The 21,074-nt window shown below is 45.7% G+C and overlaps 1 protein-coding gene and 1 long non-coding RNA gene across 2 annotated transcripts in view; one reads left to right on the top strand and one right to left on the bottom strand.

Moving 5' to 3' along the window:
- Positions 1-4,704: 4,704 nt before the first annotated feature.
- Positions 4,705-6,392, bottom strand: LOC148442530 (uncharacterized). Its single transcript, XR_015875792.1, has 3 exons — positions 6,331-6,392; positions 6,114-6,211; positions 4,705-4,832 (listed from the first exon to the last, which is right to left on the bottom strand). It is a non-coding gene; the product is annotated as an uncharacterized LOC148442530 (long non-coding RNA).
- Positions 6,393-17,305: 10,913 nt separating this feature from the next.
- LOC148442529 (uncharacterized) overlaps positions 17,306-21,074 on the top strand; it is a 63,803-nt gene continuing 60,034 nt past the window's right edge. Inside the window, exon 1 of the mRNA XM_088463845.1 lies at positions 17,306-17,393. The gene's annotated coding sequence lies outside the window, so the exon portion shown is untranslated. The remainder of the gene's footprint in view (positions 17,394-21,074) is intronic.

Below are 21,074 nucleotides of genomic sequence, written 5' to 3'. Positions count from 1 at the left end.
TACTATGAGCTCACTATAGCTGTAGTTTAGTTACAACAAGCCAGGTCTTTGTGATGCATAAAAAAAATTTTTTCCATTTAATGTATGAGCTCAGTGGGGTTTTTTACATGTATTTTTACATTTATTCCACTAGATGGCAGTATTACACCAATCTGTGCTACACACTGTTACCAGCTTTCCTCTGACTACTGACTCTCAGTAAGGTCCGTACATTTATTCCACTAGATGGCAGTATTACACCAATCTGTGCTACACACTGTTACCAGCTTTCCTCTGACTACTGACTCTCAGTAAGTGACAGGTCCGTACATTTAGTCCACTAGATGGCAGTATTACACCAATCTGTGCTACACACTGTTACCAGCTTTCCTCTGACTACTGACTCTTAAGTAAGTGACAGGTCCGTACATTTATTCCACTAGATGGCAGTATTACACCAATCTGTGCTACACACTGTTACCAGCTTTCCTCTGACTACTGACTCTCAGTAAGTGACAGGTCCGTACATTTATTCCACTAGATGGCAGTATTACACCAATCTGTGCTACACACTGTTACCAGCTTTCCACTGACTACTGACTCTCAGTAAGTGACAGGTCCGTACATTTATTCCACTAGATGGCAGTATTACACCAATCTGTGCTACACACTGTTACCAGCTTTCCTCTGACTACTGACTCTCAGTAAGGTCCGTACATTTAATTGTAGATTCATGAGATTACATGATGGTAGATTTCTCTACAGGCTATAGGGTAGCCATGTATATAATCATATATATTTTAATGAATAATGAGTCTATGCACCATGGTGTTTTACACATGGATTACTATGCTTCACCTGACGTTGTGATCGAATTTCCACGGCACCATTGCCCTGCCGGATGACGGCACTTCCGGTTTCGCGGAGCTGCAGAAAGCACCCAAGCCCTCCGGCGCGGCGCCCCGCTGATACAGCCTGTGGGGTCTGTCCCCTCCCGCGAGTAGGGAAAACAACGGTGCAGAAGTCACCATTCACAGTGACCGCAGTGCTTGGGGGCTGTCCGGCCTGTCCGCAAGTGCCAGGCACGCCCCCAAGAGTGACGAAAAGGGGACGCGGCAGAAAGACACGCCCCTTCTCTTTGGCCACGCCCCCCGTACGTGCAGAAGTGCTTTTTCTCTAGGTCCGACGCCAGACCTAGAGTGAACACTATTATAGAATTAATACACAGTTGTAGAACTGTAGAAACACATGTGTAAATGTATAGTCTATGCACTTATAGGAATGTATGAGAACTTGCCATCTTCTGTGATATAGGAAGTGATATAATAATTGCCCTGGCACTAGCAGAGGGTTTGGCGTGTCAGATTGACCAAGGGTTTAGGGAAAAGCAGTTTTGTTGGTTTCAAGAATTTCCTGTACATTTGTGGAAGTCATACTGAATGCTAATCCTATTACTATTTAAGCCACATAGATACTTTGATTCTGAATGGTAAATATAATCAAAGGAATAAATCAATTTACCAGTTCCTGTGAAATGTAAATTGTATTGATACTAGTCTAAACGGTGCGTACATACGGAAACGATATGCTCTATAAGTGATATCGTTCAGTGTTGTCCCCTCACCTGCCGGGCTCAATGTCGTTCCCGACATTAAGCGGACACACTGAACGATAACGTTAATGATATCGTTCAGCGACGTCACCGGCCACAGTCCCCGAACATGCAGGGCCTGACGATATCTTCAGTTTGGCCTGCATGCACGGGCGACAGAAGAATCGTTATTGATCCACGGGAGCATACATCATTAACAATGTCATGCATACACATGGAACGATATTGAACAGTATGAACGATATCGTTAATATCGTTCACAATATCGTACCGTGTGCACGCACCTTTAGGGCCTGAGTACATGCACTGCTGAATGCAGATTTCTGGGAATCTACTCCTACGGAGGACCCGTACACCGGGTCCTGTGTGATCGCACGCAGGTAACCGTATGTCTCTGCCTGATTGACATGCAGCAATGTTTGCAGGGCGGGGACGGCAGGCGTTCCCGGAAATGGGGGGGGAAGTAAACATCGTTTTCCAGGAGTGTCAAAGCCAGGGTCTGCGTCCACGGACGCAGTTTCCTGTCCTCGCATGCCGGCCAACCTGCGTAAGCCAAGGCTTACTCAGCTGGCTGACGCAGTCGCATGGCTGGGATCGCACCTCGGTCGCAGCGCTGGGATCACAGATGCAGCAGGGGGAAGTAATATATTATAATGAAACATCAATAAAAGTTTCTCTAATACTGGGTACACACTGGCAGATATATCGGCCAGTCAGTTGACAGCCCAATATATCTTGTGTGCGTCGGCCAGTGTGTACCAGCGATATGTCTGTGAACGGCGTTGTTTATAGACATCTTGCGTCGTCGTGCTGCAGAGCCGATGCCCAATATATCTGCAGCTATATTAGGGCATCGTGCTGTGTGTACGGGCAGCCTGGAGACCGCCCGTTCACTAGCTGAAGAGGCTGCAGGGAGAGAGGGACGCGACTCGCACCCCGGCAAGCGGAACCCGCGGCCAGATGACAGATAATGGTTGTACAGTGTGTACCAACACCATCTACTGCAGATATCTCTGTTAAGCGTGTAGTCAGCTTAATATATTTTTAAATATCAATAAATGCTTATCATTTGAAAAGTTAGTCATATGGACAGTCCTCAGTGCCCTGCTGAAGAACAGGTCTCTATATCCGTGCAGGTATATTTAATGTTCTTTTGAAGGCTCGGTAGCAGCACATACAGAGAATCACACAGAAGGTCCTCTCACATGGTGGCATCAGTCTCGCCAAATAGCCCCTCTCGGCTCGTCTGGACTTGGGCGAATCAGCTGCACCGAGCATCTTTCTTGCTCAAACGGGTCTTAATTGTATTAGATGTAATTGGGTGTGACAAAAGTACTACATGACGCTGATGAATATGATGTGTGACATTTGTACATGAGTGTGTGACTGAGCCCGAATCGGTTAGAAGGGCCCCGATGCGAGTGTCCGCAGCTTCTCCTCAAGCAGAGATCCGCTGCGCTTCATCTGCGCTTTGTACGTGTGTAAGACCAATTCCTGTGCGGTTCATTTCGCCGTGCGGCGACTCTGGCGCACTATGAGCGGCTGTACTCTGATCCCCCCCCCAGCAGCCCTGACGAGAGTCATCCTAAGCTGCCTCTAATTCCGGCCCTTTATCACGGGTTCCATAAATGGCAAATTATATTATCCCGAAATAATTACACAGAAGGATGACAGCACGAAGCGAGGGAGGCATCAGTACACAGGGGGAGGACAGAGCAGAACACAGACGGACGACAGGAGAAAGTAGTATAGAGCTAAAGGCTGAGAGCAGGACACAGAGATGGATCAGCAGATGGAGAGCAACAGTACAGAGCATCCGAGCACAGAGGAGGGTAGTTATTGTGGATGATTACAGCGCTGAGTGAACACGAGAAGGCGGCGTGTCGGCGAATGTGTTGTGATGCGGTGAGAGTGATCTTGGGATGAGGAAATTACTACTTTTTTACTTTATTATTGCAGTTTTAAACACACATATAGAGAACCCAACATTAACAGGTAATGTTACACAAGGAAGATAATGGGTAACGTTACATGTCTTAGAACAGAGAGGATCATGGGTAATGTCACATAGGACCTATTCCTATTGATCACTAATTGAATCACTTGCACAACGCCCTTTGAACAGATGTACGAGATACACCAGAGAGTGTGGGGAGGAGACAGGTCAGATCTCTGGGCTGGTAACACACAGTGACATGATGTGAGGAGGAGAGCAGGAGTATAATAGGGGCTGATGGCTCCTGATGTATGAGATACACCAGAGAGTGTGGGGAGGAGACGGGTCAGATCTCTGGGCTGGTAACACACAGTGACATGATGTGAGGAGGAGAGCAGGAGTATAATAGGGGCTGATGGCTCCTGATGTATGAGATACACCAGAGAGTGTGGGGAGGAGACTGGTCAGATCTCTGGGCTGGTAACACACAGTGACATGATGTGAGGAGGAGAGCAGGAGTATAATAGGGGCTGATGGCTCCTGATGTATGAGATACACCAGAGAGTGTGGGGAGGAGACGGGTCAGATCTCTGGGCTGGTAACACACAGTGACATGATGTGAGGGGGAGAGCAGGAGTATAATAGGGGCTGATGGCTCCTGATGTATGAGATACACCAGAGAGTGTGGGGAGGAGACTGGTCAGATCTCTGGGCTGGTAACACACAGTGACATGATGCGAGGGGGAGAGCAGGAGTATAATAGGGGCTGATGGCTCCTGGTGTATGAGATACACCAGAGAGTGTGGGGAGGAGACTGGTCAGATCTCTGGGCTGGTAACACACAGTGACATGATGTGAGGGGGAGAGCAGGAGTATAATAGGGGCTGATGGCTCCTGGTGTATGAGATACACCAGAGAGTGTGTGGAGAGGAGAGTGGTCAGATGTCTGGGCTGGTAACACACAGTGACATGATGTGAGGGGGAGAGCAGGAGTATAATAGGGGCTGATGGTTCCCCGACTGGGCAGATACATTTCCCTCATTAGTTTGTACTGACAGAGGAGGGTGTAGGATAAGAGATTGCTGTAGTGACTGAGCAAGAAGAATATGTGACTCTATTCTGTAATAAGTGATTATTACTCACCTGTGCTGATATCTGTAGGGATTTCCTCCTCCTTACACTGCTGATCACTCCTCACATACGTCTGTCTTCTTCTCCTTCTATATCTTTTGCCTTCATATCAGTCACATACGTCTCTTCTTCTCCCTCTATATCTTCTGCTTTAATATTACTCAGAGCTGCAACCTGAACAATAAAAAAACCTTAATAATGTTTGATTTCATTAACAAAGATTAAATAGTATATCAGTGTATGAGACACACAAAGCTCCTCTGCAGATTATATGGTGTTAGTGTGGCCGGAGCCCGACCACACGTGGCTAAAGTGGCCACGGTGGCATTGAAGGGTTTTACCCTCGTGCCACGGCACCATGATTAAAGGGACAATGCAGGTGCCGGGTGTCATGTACTGTACGTGTATAGGTAATAATGTATTTTACCATGTTGTATTTAAAGCGATGTGCGCAGTTTTGAAACTGGGGAAACATGTTTGCATGTACAGTACAGACTATGCACATATGGGGAATGTATAAAGTATTTTGTTTTAAAAAAGGTAGATAAATTGCTCTTTAGACATCCTCACATAGGAAGTGCTATTGTAATTGTCCTAGCCTAACAGTGTGGGTTTGGTGACTGAACAAGCCTTTTCTTTGAAACGCAGTCTCTATGTAAAACGCTGGTTTGGGGGGAAACAAAAACAGTTTGTTTGTTTTTAAAAATGTCCTTATTGTGGAGCTTCCTTTAGAAGAAGTTATATTGCCGGAGGACGGGATGCCGGGCGTCGATATACCGAAGCCCGAATCACGCCGCCCGGCAATATGCGACATCACAACCCCCTTAAGGATCAGGATAATGGCATTGGGCGGAGACTAGGGTTAGACACCCCCCCCAGGGGGGAGGTTAGGGTTAGGGGGGGTGGGATTGAGGGGTAGGGATAGAATACTTACAGCCGCCATCAGGATTCTGACTGTTCGGGCTGCCACTGTCGGGATTTAGACTAGCGCATCTATATATCTTGCAAACAGAATTGTGCCAAACGCTATTCGGTTCTACGGCTGTTCTGGATTGAGCTCAGTGTTTCCAAGCTCAAGCTCTCTGCCAGCTACCGTGCAGGGCCTGATCCGTTGCGAGGGATCAGGGGGAAACAGCCGACACCAATCAGGGGGTGTGGCCACAGCTTATCGACGCATACGTAGCAGTGACGGTCCTGGTGCCGATGGTAGGTGCCTGGGTGTACGCACAAGCGGTTCCAGGGCCGGTGGTAGGACCTGCTGCTGGCAGCGAAGTTACACGCCCATGGCACAGTGGGTGGATTAAGCAACGGGCGGTTACCGATGGCAAGCGGGAATCCCTGATACTCCAAGATCCAGTGGGGATCAAAACTAATCTGTGATCGGGTGGCAAGTCGAGGTCATCCGGTCACAGTCATTGACTTTGGTTTATTGGGGAGACTCTAAATCCCATCTACCTCATCCTCCTGCAGAATCCCGTTATTCTCCTCTGTACAATCCTGTGAATACAGAGGGCGGGGACATCTCTCTGGGGTATTTCTGTTACTGGGTCCATCTGTAGGAGACACACAGTGACTGAGTACATTGTATATATGTGATTGTCAGGTAATGTGTGTATATAGGGGGCCCCTATACCTGCTCTCCCCTGTACAATAAATTACAGTCTCCTCTTACCCAGTGAAGTGAGGGGCCGGTGATTCTCCATCATCACGTCCTTGTACAGACCCCTGTGTTCCTCTATATACTCCCCCTCCTACATGGAGACAGACAGTGACATCCTGACACCTTATAGGAACCTGACACACACAATGATACAGTCATCACCCAGACACATCTCCTGGTGTTACTGTATAATGTCCCATTCCCAGCAGTCACCTCTCCAGTCATCACCCAGACACAGCCCCTGGTGTTACTGTATAATGTCCCATTCCAAGCAGTCGCCTCTCCAGTCATCACCAAGACACATCCCCTGGTGTTACTGTATAATGTCCCATTCCCAGCAGTCACCTCTCCAGTTATCACCCAGACACATATCCTGCTGGTGTTACTGTATAATGTCCCATTCCCAGCAGTCACCTCACCAGTTATCACCCAGACACATCCCCTGGTGTTACTGTATAATGTCCCATTCCCAGCAGTCACCTCTCCAGTCATCACCCAGACACATCCCCTGGTGCTACAGTACAATATCCCATTCCCAGCAGTCACCTCTCCAGTCATTACCCAGACACATCCCCTGGTATTACTGTACAATGTCCCATTTCCAGCAGTCATCTCTCCAGTCATCAACCAGACACATCCCCTGGTGTTACTGTATAATGTCCCATTCCCAGCAGTCACCTCTCCAGTCATCACCCAGACACATCCCCTGGTGTTACTGTATAATGTCCCATTCCCAGCAGTCGCCTCTCCAGTCATCACCCAGACACATCCCCTGGTGTTACTGTATAATGTCCCATTCCCAGCAGTCACCTCTCCAGTCATCACCCAGACACATCTCCTGCTGGTGTTACTGTATAATGTCCCATTCCCAGCAGTCACCTCTCCAGTTATCACCCAGACACATCCCCTGGTGTTACTGTATAATGTCCCATTCCCAGCAGTCACCTCTCCAGTTATCACCCAGACACAACCCCTGGTGTTACTGTATAATGTCCCATTCCCAGCAGTCACCTCTCCAGTCATCACCCAGACACATCCCCTGGTGTTACTGTACAATGTCCCATTTCCAGCAGTCACCTCTCCAGTCATCACCCAGACACATCCCCTGGTGTTACTGTATAATGTCCCATTCCCAGCAGTCACCTCTCCAGTCATCACCCAGACACATCCCCTGATGTTACTGTATAATGTCCCATTCCCAGCAGTCCCCTCTCCAGTCATCCCCCAGACACATCCCCTGGTGTTACTGTATTATGTCCCATTCCCAGCAGTCACCTCTCCAGTCATCACCCAGACACATCCCCTGGTGTTACTGTATAATGTCCCATTCCCAGCAGTTACCTCTCCAGTCATCACCCAGACACATCCCCTGGTGTTACTGTATAATGTCCCATTCCCAGCAGTCCCCTCTCCAGTCATCACCCAGGCACATCCCCTGGTGTTACTGTATAATGTCCCATTCCCAGCAGTCGCCTCTCCAGTCATCACCCAGACACATCCCCTGGTGTTACTGTATAATGTCCCATTCCCAGCAGTCGCCTCTCCAGTCATCACCCAGACACATCCCCTGGTGTTACTGTATAATGTCCCATTCCCAGCAGTCGCCTCTCCAGTCATCACCCAGACACATCCCCTGGTGTTACTGTATAATGTCCCATTCCCAGCAGTCACCTCTCCAGTCATCACCCAGACACATCTCCTGCTGGTGTTACTGTATAATGTCCCATTCCCAGCAGTCACCTCTCCAGTTATCACCCAGACACATCCCCTGGTGTTACTGTATAATGTCCCATTCCCAGCAGTCACCTCTCCAGTTATCACCCAGACACAACCCCTGGTGTTACTGTATAATGTCCCATTCCCAGCAGTCACCTCTCCAGTCATCACCCAGACACATCCCCTGGTGTTACTGTATAATGTCCCATTCCCAGCAGTCACCTCTCCAGTCATCACCCAGACACATCCCCTGAAGTTACTGTATAATGTCCCATTCCCAGCAGTCGCCTCTCCAGTCATCACCCAGACACATCCCCTGGTGTTACTGTATAATGTCCCATTCCCAGCAGTCGCCTCTCCAGTCATCACCCAGACACATCCCCTGGTGTTACTGTATAATGTCCCATTCCCAGCAGTCACCTCTCCAGTCATCACCCAGACACATCTCCTGCTGGTGTTACTGTATAATGTCCCATTCCCAGCAGTCACCTCTCCAGTTATCACCCAGACACATCCCCTGGTGTTACTGTATAATGTCCCATTCCCAGCAGTCACCTCTCCAGTTATCACCCAGACACATCCCCTGGTGTTACTGTATAATGTCCCATTCCCAGCAGTCACCTCTCCAGTCAGCAGCTGAATGATCTTGTTGGTGAGTTCCAGGATCTTCTGGTCATTGTGTCTCTCATGTATCAGTGAGTGAGTGCTGAAAAATACTTATAGATAATGATGATTGAGGTCTCACACTCAGTTGAGGTCATCTTCACTATTGTGTTTTTCTGTGTATCGAGAAAAACTGATAAAATAGGTGCATGAAATAAGTTTTTTTTTTTTTTAACAGTTCAAAAGTGCAAAATACACAAGGGTACAACTCCAACCCCGATCTTATCTGTACAGATTTCATATATAAACACTCTTGTAAAGAGTGTAAAACATTTCTCATCTGGAAGCTGTGGCCACCCCTTATGACACACAATGATGCAGCGAAGCTATGGTGTGACCTGTTGGGGGGCACTTACTTGACAAAAGAAAAAACGGTTGAAATAAAGCACACACAATTATAGTCCCTCTATAACTCCCTTATACTGCAGTAAATAACATATAAAAAAACAACTAAAGATACAAGAAAACTGGAGAACAGAGTTTAGTATGTACCTGAAGTAATGCCCCCACTTGGGGGCGGCTGGTGGAGGGGGAGGTTTTAGAGGGGGGGTGGGAAGTTAGGTTTAGGCTGCTAGGGGGAGATTTAGGAGTACAGTTAGGATACTTACCGATTGGTGTAGAATCCTAACCCTTTCAGGATGTCAGTTTCTATATTGTGACCGTTGCCATTCCATACACAACACATACGGTCTCATTCAGAGCCGCTCGTAAGAGGCCGTTCGCTCGTTCGGAGCGATGTTAGCACATCTGCGCATGCGTACGGATCGTAATACGCATGCGCGAACCAGTCAGTGCGGCCGAAAATCGTGTGCTCGCTAAATAGCGAATGCCTGTTATTTTGAGTGACAGGAGGAGACGTATGTGGGTGGTAACAGGGGAAGGTGCTTGAAAACGGGGAGTGGAAATCAGAACGCAGGCGTGCTTAAAGGTCAAAACGGGCGTTTTGAGGGTGTGCATAATTAAAACAGCAGCGTCATCGACCACGTCACTTGGTTATTTTATAGCCAGAACTGCTCGCAAGATTGCGGTAGGAAAAACCAGCCACAAGAGTAGCGAGCAGTTTATACGCTGTTCGATGTACTCGATTACTCTATTAAATAGCGGACATGACGTATGGTGCGAGCGGCCAGGGGGCGTATTTTTCCAAAAAACGACCGCATGTTTTGTTCGCTCGTTCAGACATGGAGGCATGAACAGACCGCAAAGAGCGAACGGTTCATTTGAATAGCCACCCCCTTTTCCTGAACGACCGTCCGCAAATAGTGTCCGGCTGTGAATCAGACCCATAGTGTGTGCTGCGAGCTGTGTTATTCCCCCTCATATATCACTGCACAGTCCCCCCCCTATATAATAATAATAATACCACATATCAGTGTGTCCTGGGAGCTGTGTTTTTCCCCCTCATATATCACTGTACGGTCCCCTCTCCCCTATATAATAATACCACATATCAGTGTGTGCTGGGAGCTGCGTTATTCTCCCTCATATATCACTGTACAGTCCCCTCCCCCCTATATAAATATTAATACCACATATCAGTGTGTGCTGGGAGCTGTGTTATCCCCCTCATATATCACTGTACGGTCCCCTCTCCCCCTATATAATAATAATACCACATATCAGTGTGTGCTTGGAGCTGTGCTATCCCCCCTCATGTATCACTGTACGGTCCCCTCTTCCCTATATAATAATAATATCACATATCAGTGTGTGCTGGGAGCTGTGTTATTCCCTATCCTATATCACTGTACAGTCCCCTCTACCCTATATAATAATAATAATACCACATATCAGTGTGTGCTGGGAGCTGTGTTATTCCCCCTCATATATCACTGTACGGTCCCCTCTCCCCTATATAATAATAATACCACATGAGTGTGTGCTGGAAGCTGTGTTATCCCCCTCATATATCACTGTACAGTCCCCTCTCCCCTATATAATAATAATAATAATACCACATATCAGTGTGTGCTGGGAGCTGTGTTATTCCCCCTCATATATCACTGTACGGTCCCCTCTCCCCTATATAATAATAATATCACATATCAGTGTGTGCTGGGAGCTGTGTTATTCCCTATCCTATATCACTGTACAGTCCCCTCTACCCTATATAATAATAATAATACCACATATCAGTGTGTGCTGGGAGCTGTGTTATTCCCCCTCATATATCACTGTACGGTCCCCTCTCCCCTATATAATAATAATACCACATATCAGTGTGTGCTGGGAGCTGTATTTTTCCCCCTCATATCACTGTACAGTCCCCTCCCCCTATATAATAATAATACCACATATCAATGTGTGCTGGGAGCTGAGTTATTCCCCCTCATATATCACTGTACGGTCCCCTCTCCCCTATATAATAATAATACCACATATCAGTGTGTGCTGGAAGCTGTGTTATTCCCCCTCATATATCACTGTACAGTCCCCTCTCCCCTATATAATAATAATAATACCACATATCAGTGTGTGCTGGGAGCTGTGTTATTCCCCCTCATATCACTGTACAGTCCCCTCCCCCTATATAATAATAATACCACATATCAGTGTGTCCTGGGAGCTGTGTTTTTCCCCCTCATATATCACTGTACGGTCCCCTCTCCCCATTATAATAATAATACCACATATCAGTGTGTGCTGGGAGCTGTGTTATTCCCCCTCATATATCACTGTACAGTCCCCTCCCCCCTATATAAATAATAATACCACATATCAGTGTGTGCTGGGAGCTGTGTTATCCCCCTCATATATCACTTTACGGTCCCCTCTCCCCCTATATAATAATAATACCACATATCAGTGTGTGCTGGGAGCTGTGTTATTCCCCCTCATATATCACTGTACGGTCCCCTCTCCCCTATGTAATAATAATACCACATCAGTGTGTGCTGGGAGCGGTGTTATTCCCCCTCATATATCACTGTACGGTCCCCTCTCCCCTATATAATAATAAGGCCACATATCGGTGTGTGCTGGGAGCTGTGTTATTCCCCCTCATATATCACTGTACAGTCCACTCTCCCCTATATAATAATAATAATACCACATAGTGTGTGCTGGGAGCTGTGTTATTCCCCCTCATATATCACTGTACGGTCCCCTCCCCCTATATAATAATAATACCACATGAGTGTGTGCTGGAAGCTGTGTTATCCCCCTCATATATCACTGTACGGTCCCCTCTCCCCTATATAATAATAATACCACATATCAGTGTGTGCTGGGAGCTGTGTTATCCCCCTCATATATCACTATACGGTCCCCTCTCCCCTATATAATAATAATACCACATATCAGTGTGTGCTGGGAGCTGTGTTATCCCCCCTCATGTATCACTGTACGGTCCCCTCTTCCCTATATAATAATAATATCACATATCAGTGTGTGCTGGGAGCTGTGTTATTCCCTATCCTCTATCACTGTACGGTCCCCTCTCCCCTATATAATAATAATACCACATATCAGTGTGTGCTGGGAGCTGAGTTATTCCCCCTCATATATCACTGTACGGTCCCCTCTCCCCTATATAATAATACCACATATCAGTGTGTGCTGGAAGCTGTGTTATTCCCCCTCATATATCACTGTACAGTCCCCTCCCCCTATATAATAATAATACCACATATCAGTGTGTGCTGGGAGCTGTGTTATTCCCCCTCATATATCACTGTACGGTCCCCTCTCCCCCTATATAATAATAATAATACCACATATCAGTGTGTGCTGGGAGCTGTGTTATTCCCCCTCATATATCACTGTACGGTCCCCTCTCCCCTATATAATAATAATACCACATATCAGTGTGTGCTGGGAGCTGTGTTATTCCCCCTCATATATCACTGCACGGTCCCCTCTCCCCTATATAATAATAATACCACATATCAGTGTGTGCTGGGAGCTGAGTTATTCCCCCTCATATATCACTGTACGGTCCCCTCTCCCCTATATAATAATAATACCACATATCAGTGTGTGCTGGAAGCTGTGTTATTCCCCCTCATATATCACTGTACGGTCCCCTCTCCCCTATATAATAATAATACCACATATCAGTGTGTGCTGGGAGCTGTGTTATTCCCCCTCATATATCACTGTACAGTCCCCTCTCCCTATATAATAATAATACCACATATCAGTGTGTGCTGGGAGCTGTGTTATTCCCTCTCATATATCACTGTACGGTCCCCTCTCTCCTATATAATAATAATACCACATATCAGTGTGTGCTGGGAGCTGTGTTATTCCCCCTCATATATCACTGTACGGTCCCCTCTCCCCTATATAATAATAATACCACATATCAGTGTGTGCTGGGAGCTGTGTTATTCCCCCTCATATATCACTGCACGGTCCCCTCTCCCCTATATAATAATAATACCACATATCAGTGTGTGCTGGGAGCTGAGTTATTCCCCCTCATATATCACTGTACGGTCCCCTCTCCCCTATATTTAATAATACCACATATCAGTGTGTGCTGGAAGCTGTGTTATTCCCCCTCATATATCACTGTACGGTCCCCTCTCCCCTATATAATAATAATAATAATACCACATATCAGTGTGTGCTGGGAGCTGTGTTATTCCCCCTCATATATCACTATACTGTCCCCTCTCCCTATATAATAATAATACCACATATCAGTGTGTGCTGGGAGCTGTGTTATTCCCCTCATATATCACTGTACAGTCCCCTCTCCCCTATATAATAATAATAATACCACATATCAGTGTGTGCTGGGAGCTGTGTTATTCCCCTCATATATCACTGTACGGTCCCCTCTCCCCTATATAATAATACCACATATCAGTGTGTGCTGGGAGCTGAGTTATTCCCCCTCATATATCACTGTACAGTCCCCTCCCCCCTATATAATAATAATACCACATATCAGTGTGTGCTGGGAGCTGTGTTATTCCCTCTCATATATCACTGTACGGTCCCCTCTCCCCTATATAATAATAATACCACATATCAGTGTGTGCTGGGAGCTGTGTTATTCCCCCTCATATATCACTGTACGGTCCCCTCTCCCCTATATAATAATAATACCACATATCAGTGTGTGCTGGGAGCTGTTATTCCCCCTCATATATCACTGCACGGTCCCCTCTCCCCTATATAATAATACCACATATCAGTGTGTGCTGGGAGCTGTGTTATCCCCCCTCATATATCACTGTACAGTCCCCTCTCTCCTATATAATAATAATAATACCACATATCAGTGTGTGCTGGGAGCTGAGTTATTCCCCCTCATATATCACTGTACGGTCCCCTCTCCCCTATATTTAATAATACCACATATCAGTGTGTGCTGGAAGCTGTGTTATTCCCCCTCATATATCACTGTACGGTCCCCTCTCCCCTATATAATAATAATACCACATATCAGTGTGTGCTGGGAGCTGTGTTATTCCCCCTCATATATCACTATACTGTCCCCTCTCCCTATATAATAATAATACCACATATCAGTGTGTGCTGGGAGCTGTGTTATTCCCCTCATATATCACTGTACAGTCCCCTCTCCCCTATATAATAATAATAATAATACCACATATCAGTGTGTGCTGGGAGCTGTGTTATTCCCCCTCATATATCACTGTACAGTCCCCTCTCCCCTATATAATAATAATAATACCACATATCAGTGTGTGCTGGGAGCTGTGTTATTCCCCTCATATATCACTGTACAGTCCCCTCTCCCCTATATAATAATAATAATACCACATTTCAGTGTGTGCTGGGAGCTGTGTTATTCCCCTCATATATCACTGTACGGTCCCCTCTCCCCTATATAATAATACCACATATCAGTGTGTGCTGGGAGCTGAGTTATTCCCCCTCATATATCACTGTACAGTCCCCTCCCCCCTATATAATAATAATACCACATATCAGTGTGTGCTGGGAGCTGTGTTATTCCCTCTCATATATCACTGTACGGTCCCCTCTCCCCTATATAATAATAATACCACATATCAGTGTGTGCTGGGAGCTGTGTTATTCCCCCTCATATATCACTGTACGGTCCCCTCTCCCCTATATAATAATAATACCACATATCAGTGTGTGCTGGGAGCTGTTATTCCCCCTCATATATCACTGCACGGTCCCCTCTCCCCTATATAATAATACCACATATCAGTGTGTGCTGGGAGCTGTGTTATCCCCCCTCATATATCACTGTACAGTCCCCTCTCTCCTATATAATAATAATAATACCACATATCAGTGTGTGCTGGGAGCTGAGTTATTCCCCCTCATATATCACTGTACGGTCCCCTCTCCCCTATATTTAATAATACCACATATCAGTGTGTGCTGGGAGCTGTGTTATTCCCCCTCATATATCACTGTACGGTCCCCTCTCCCCTATATAATAATAATACCACATATCAGTGTGTGCTGGGAGCTGTGTTATTCCCCCTCATATATCACTATACTGTCCCCTCTCCCTATATAATAATACCACATATCAGTGTGTGCTGGGAGCTGTGTTATTCCCCTCATATATCACTGTACAGTCCCCTCTCCCCTATATAATAATAATAATACCACATATCAGTGTGTGCTGGGAGCTGTGTTATTCCCCTCATATATCACTGTACAGTCCCCTCTCCCCTATATAATAATAATAATACCACATATCAGTGTGTGCTGGGAGCTGTGTTATTCCCCTCATATATCACTGTACAGTCCCCTCTCCCCTATATAATAATAATAATACCACATATCAGTGTGTGCTGGGAGCTGTGTTATTCCCCTCATATATCACTGTACAGTCCCCTCTCCCCTATATAATAATAATAATACCACATATCAGTGTGTGCTGGGAGCTGTGTTATTCCCCCTCATATATCACTGTACAGTCCCCTCTCCCCTATATAATAATAATAATAGCACATATCAGTGTGTGCTGGGAGCTGTGTTATTCCCCCTCATATATCACTGTACGGTCCCCTCCCCCCTATATAATAATAATACCACATATCAGTGTGTGCTGGGAGCTGTGTTATTCCCCTCATATATCACTGTACAGTCCCCTCTCCCCTATATAATAATAATAATACCACATATCAGTGTGTGCTGGGAGCTGTGTTATTCCCCCTCATATATCACTGTACAGTCCCCTCTCCCCTATATAATAATAATAATAGCACATATCAGTGTGTGCTGGGAGCTGTGTTATTCCCCCTCATATATCACTGTACGGTCCCCTCCCCCCTATATAATAATAATAGCACATATCAGTGTGTGCTGGGAGCTGTGTTATCCCCCCTCATATATCACTGTACAGTCCCCTCTCTCCTATATAATAATAATAATACCACATATCAGTGTGTGCTGGGAGCTGAGTTATTCCCCCTCATATATCACTGTACGGTCCCCTCTCCCCTATATTTAATAATACCACATATCAGTGTGTGCTGGGAGCTGTGTTATTCCCCCTCATATATCACTGTACGGTCCCCTCTCCCCTATATAATAATAATACCACATATCAGTGTGTGCTGGGAGCTGTGTTATTCCCCTCATATATCACTGTACAGTCCCCTCTCCCCTATATAATAATAATAATAATACCACATATCAGTGTGTGCTGGGAGCTGTGTTATTCCCCCTCATATATCACTGTACGGTCCCCTCCCCCCTATATAATAATAATAATACCACATATCAGTGTGTGCTGGGAGCTGTGTTATCCCCCCTCATATATCACTGTACGGTCCCCTCTCCCCTATATAATAATAATACCACATATCAGTGTGTGCTGGGAGCTGTGTTATTCCCCTCATATATCACTGTACAGTCCCCTCTCCCCTATATAATAATAATAATACCACATATCAGTGTGTGCTGGGAGCTGTGTTATTCCCCCTCATATATCACTGTACGGTCCCCTCTCCCCTATATAATAATAATACCACATATCAGTGTGTGCTGGGAGCTGTGTTATTCCCCCTCATATATCACTGTACGGTCCCCTCTCCCCTATATAATAATAATACCACATATCAGTGTGTGCTGGGAGCTGTGTTATCCCCCCTCATATATCACTGTACAGTCCCCTCTCCCCTATATAATAATAATAATACCACATATCAGTGTGTGCTGGGAGCTGTGTTATCCCCCCTCATATATCACTGTACGGTCCCCTCTCCCCTATATAATAATAATACCACATAAGTTACCTGACGCCGGCACGGGGTGGTGATGAGAGTAATGTGTGTGTCTCTATGATGTTATGATTTTTTTTTATTTTTTATAAGAAATAGGCCTCAGCTCTGCTTCTTATATTCTAGAGTCCGATTGGCTCCTCTGTACGTCAATCACTTCACTGACAGAGAGGTGGCGATGACTGCAGCCATAGAGACGGCGGGTGGGCGGAGCCGCCTTTGTCAACCTTGTTGTACAATTGGCTGTATTTCTTTCCAATCAAATACTAAGAGCCGAGATCTGTGGCATCATGTGATGCCATCTCTAAGAATTGTGACCATACATGTCCTCAGTGTTGGAGTTCAGCGGCCATTTTCTTGTCTATCAGTCCAGGCTGGAATAAGATCCCTGGCAGTGTTGTTACCATAGTAGCGGCGGCCATTTTCTCCTGGTCTGAGCTCTGCTTCCATTTATCATTCACACGGAAAGCAGGGACAGAGAGTAGCCATTGTTGTGTCTGGCAGCAGGTAATATTATTATATTTTTATTGTTATATAGGCTGAGCAGTCTCTGGTGTCACCTTGCTGTTCTACAGGGGGGCAGGCACTGATTATTTGCTATAGTACAGCTGGAGCAGACTTTGGTGTCACCTTGCTGTACTACAGGGGGAGCAGGCACTGATTATTTGCCATAGTACAGCTGGAGCAGACTCTGGTGTAACCTTGCTGTACTACAGGGGGAGCAGGCACTGAATCCTTGCTATAGTACAGCTGGAGCAGACTCTGGTGTCACCTTGCTGTACTACAGGGGGAGCAGGCACTGATTATTTGCCATAGTACAGCTGGAGCAGATTCTGGTGTCACCTTGCTGTACTACATAGGATGCAGGCACTGATACGTTGCTGTATTAATGGGGGAGAAGACTGGTGTCACCTTGCTGTACTAGATGGTTAGCGGACACTTATTCCTTGCAGAAGTATAGCTAGAGCAGACTGGTGCCACCTTGGTCACTACAGGGCTAGCAGAATATGATTCATTGCTATAGTAGTGGTGCACACTCTGGTGCTGCATTGTCATTGGGCAGGTAGGTTACACTTGCGTCCTATTTTTATTATACAGTTGACACAGACGCAGATCTTACTAAAATACAGGTGGCGCAGTCTCCATTGTTACTATAATACAGGTGGCGCAGAACCCGTTGTTACTATAATACAGGTGGCGCAGACCCCATTGTTACTAAATTACAGGTGACGCAGACTCCATTGTTACTATAATACAGGTGACGCAGAACCCGTTGTTACTATAATACAGGTGACGCAGACTCCATTGTTACTATAATACAGGTGACGCAGACTCCATTGTTACTATAATACAGGTGGGGCAGTCTCCATTGTTACTATAATACAGGTGGTGCAGACTCAGTTGTTACTATAATACAGGTGGCGCAGACTCCGTTGTTACTATAATACAGGTGGTGCAGACTCAGTTGTTACTATAATACAGGTGGTGCAGACTCAGTTGTTACTATAATACAGGTGGCGCAGACTCCGTTGTTACTATAATACAGGTGGCGCAGACCCCATTGTTACTAAATTACAGGTGACGCAGACTCCATTGTTACTATAATACAGGTGACGCAGAACCCGTTGTTACTATAATACAGGTGACGCAGACTCCATTGTTACTATAATACAGGTGACGCAGACTCCATTGTTACTATAATACAGGTGGGGCAGTCTCCATTGTTACTATAATACAGGTGGTGCAGACTCAGTTGTTACTATAATACAGGTGGCGCAGTCTCCGTTGTTACTATAATACAGGTGGTGCAGACTCAGTTGTTACTATAATACAGGTGGCGCAGTCTCAGTTGTTACTATAATACAGTTGGCGCAGACTCTGTTGTTACTATAATACAGGTGGCGCAGACTCAGTTGTTACTGTAATACAGGTGGCGCAGTCTCAGTTGTTACTATAATACAGTTGGCGCAGACTCTGTTGTTACTATAATACAGGTGGCGCAGACTCAGTTGTTACTGTAATACAGGTGGTGCAGACTCAGTTGTTACTGTAATACAGGTGGCGCAGACCCTGTTGTTACTATAATACAGGTGGGGCAGACTCAGTTGTTACTATAATACAGGTGGCGCAGACTCAGTTGTTACTATAATACAGGTGGCGCAGTCTCCGTTGTTACTATAATACAGGTGGTGCAGTCTCCGTTGTTACTATAATACAGGTGGTGCAGACTCAGTTGTTACTATAATACAGGTGGCGCAGACTCAGTTGTTACTATAATACAGGTGGCGCAGACTCCGTTGTTACTATAATACAGGTGGTGCAGACTCAGTTGTTACTATAATACAGGTGGTGCAGACTCAGTTGTTACTATAATACAGTTGGTGCAGACTCCGTTGTTACTATACTACAGGTGGCGCAGACTCCGTTGTTACTATAATACAGTTGGTGCAGACTCCGTTGTTACTATACTACAGTTGGTGCAGACTCCGTTGTTACTATAATACAGGTGGTGCAGACTCAGTTGTTACTATAATACAGGTGGTGCAGACTCCGTTGTTACTATAATACAGTTGGTGCAGACTCCGTTGTTACTATACTACAGGTGGCGCAGACTCCGTTGTTACTATACTACAGGTGGTGCAGACTCAGTTGTTACTATAATACAGGTGGCGCAGTCTCCATTGTTACTATAATACAGGTGGCGCAGACCCAGTTACTATAATACAGGTGGCGCAGACTCCGTTGTTACTATAATACAGGTGGCGCAGACTCAGTTGTTACTATAATACAGTTGGCGCAGACTCAGTTGTTACTATAATACAGGTGGCGCAGACTCAGTTGTTACTATAATACAGTTGGCGCAGACTCAGTTGTTACTGTAATACAGGTGGCGCAGTCTCCATTGTTACTATAATACAGGTGGCGCAGACTCAGTTGTTACTATAATACAGTTGGTGCAGACTCCGTTGTTACTATAATACAGGTGGCGCAGTCTCCATTGTTACTATAAGACAGGTGGCGCAGACTCAGTTGTTACTATAATACAGGTGGTGCAGACTCAGTTGTTACTATAATACAGTTGGCGCAGACTCAGTTGTTACTATAATACAGGTGGCGCAGTCTCCATTGTTACTATAATACAGGTGGCGCAGACTCAGTTGTTACTATAATACAGTTGGCGCAGACTCAGTTGTTACTATAATACAGGTGGCGCAGTCTCCATTGTTACTATAATACAGGTGGCGCAGACTCAGTTGTTACTATAATACAGTTGGCGCAGACTCAGTTGTTACTATAATACAGGTGGCGCAGACTCAGTTGTTACTATAATACAGTTGGCGCAGACTCAGTTGTTACTGTAATACAGGTGGCGCAGACTCCGTTGTTACTATAATACAGGTGGCGCAGACTCAGTTGTTACTATAATACAGGTGGCGCAGTCTCCATTGTTACTATAATACAGGTGGCGCAGACTCAGTTGTTACTATAATACAGTTGGCGCAGACTCAGTTGTTACTATAATACAGGTGGCGCAGACTCAGTTGTTACTATAATACAGTTGGCGCAGACTCAGTTGTTACTGTAATACAGGTGGCGCAGACTCCGTTGTTACTATAATACAGGTGGCGCAGACTCAGTTGTTACTATAATACAGTTGGCGCAGACTCCGTTGTTACTATAATACAGGTGCCGCAGACTCAGTTGTTACTGTAATACAGGTGGTGCAGACTTAGTTGTTACTATAATACGGGTGGTGCAGACTCAGTTGTTACTGTAATACAGGTGGCGCAGACTTAGTTGTTACTATAATACAGGTGGCGCAGACTCCGTTGTTACTATAATACAGGTGGCGCAGACTCCGTTGTTACTATAATACAGGTGGCGCAGACTTAGTTGTTACTATAATACAGGTGGCGCAGACTTAGTTGTTACTATAATACAGGTGGCGCAGACTCCGTTGTTACTATAATACAGGTGGCGCAGACCCTGTTACTATAATACAGGTGGCGTAGACTCAGTTATTACTATAATGCAGGTGGCGCAGACTTAGTTGTTACTATAATACAGGTGGCGTAGACTCAGTTATTACTATAATACAGGTGGCGCAGACTTAGTTGTTACTATAATACAGGTGGCGCAGACTTAGTTGTTACTATAATACAGGTGGTGCAGACCCCGTTTTACTAT

The sequence above is a fragment of the Taudactylus pleione genome, unplaced genomic scaffold (genome assembly GCF_031769625.1).
Source record: "Taudactylus pleione unplaced genomic scaffold, aTauple2 ptg001472l, whole genome shotgun sequence".
NCBI classification, from domain to species: Eukaryota; Metazoa; Chordata; class Amphibia; order Anura; family Myobatrachidae; genus Taudactylus; species Taudactylus pleione.
This window is presented reverse-complemented; position numbering and strand designations above follow the sequence as displayed.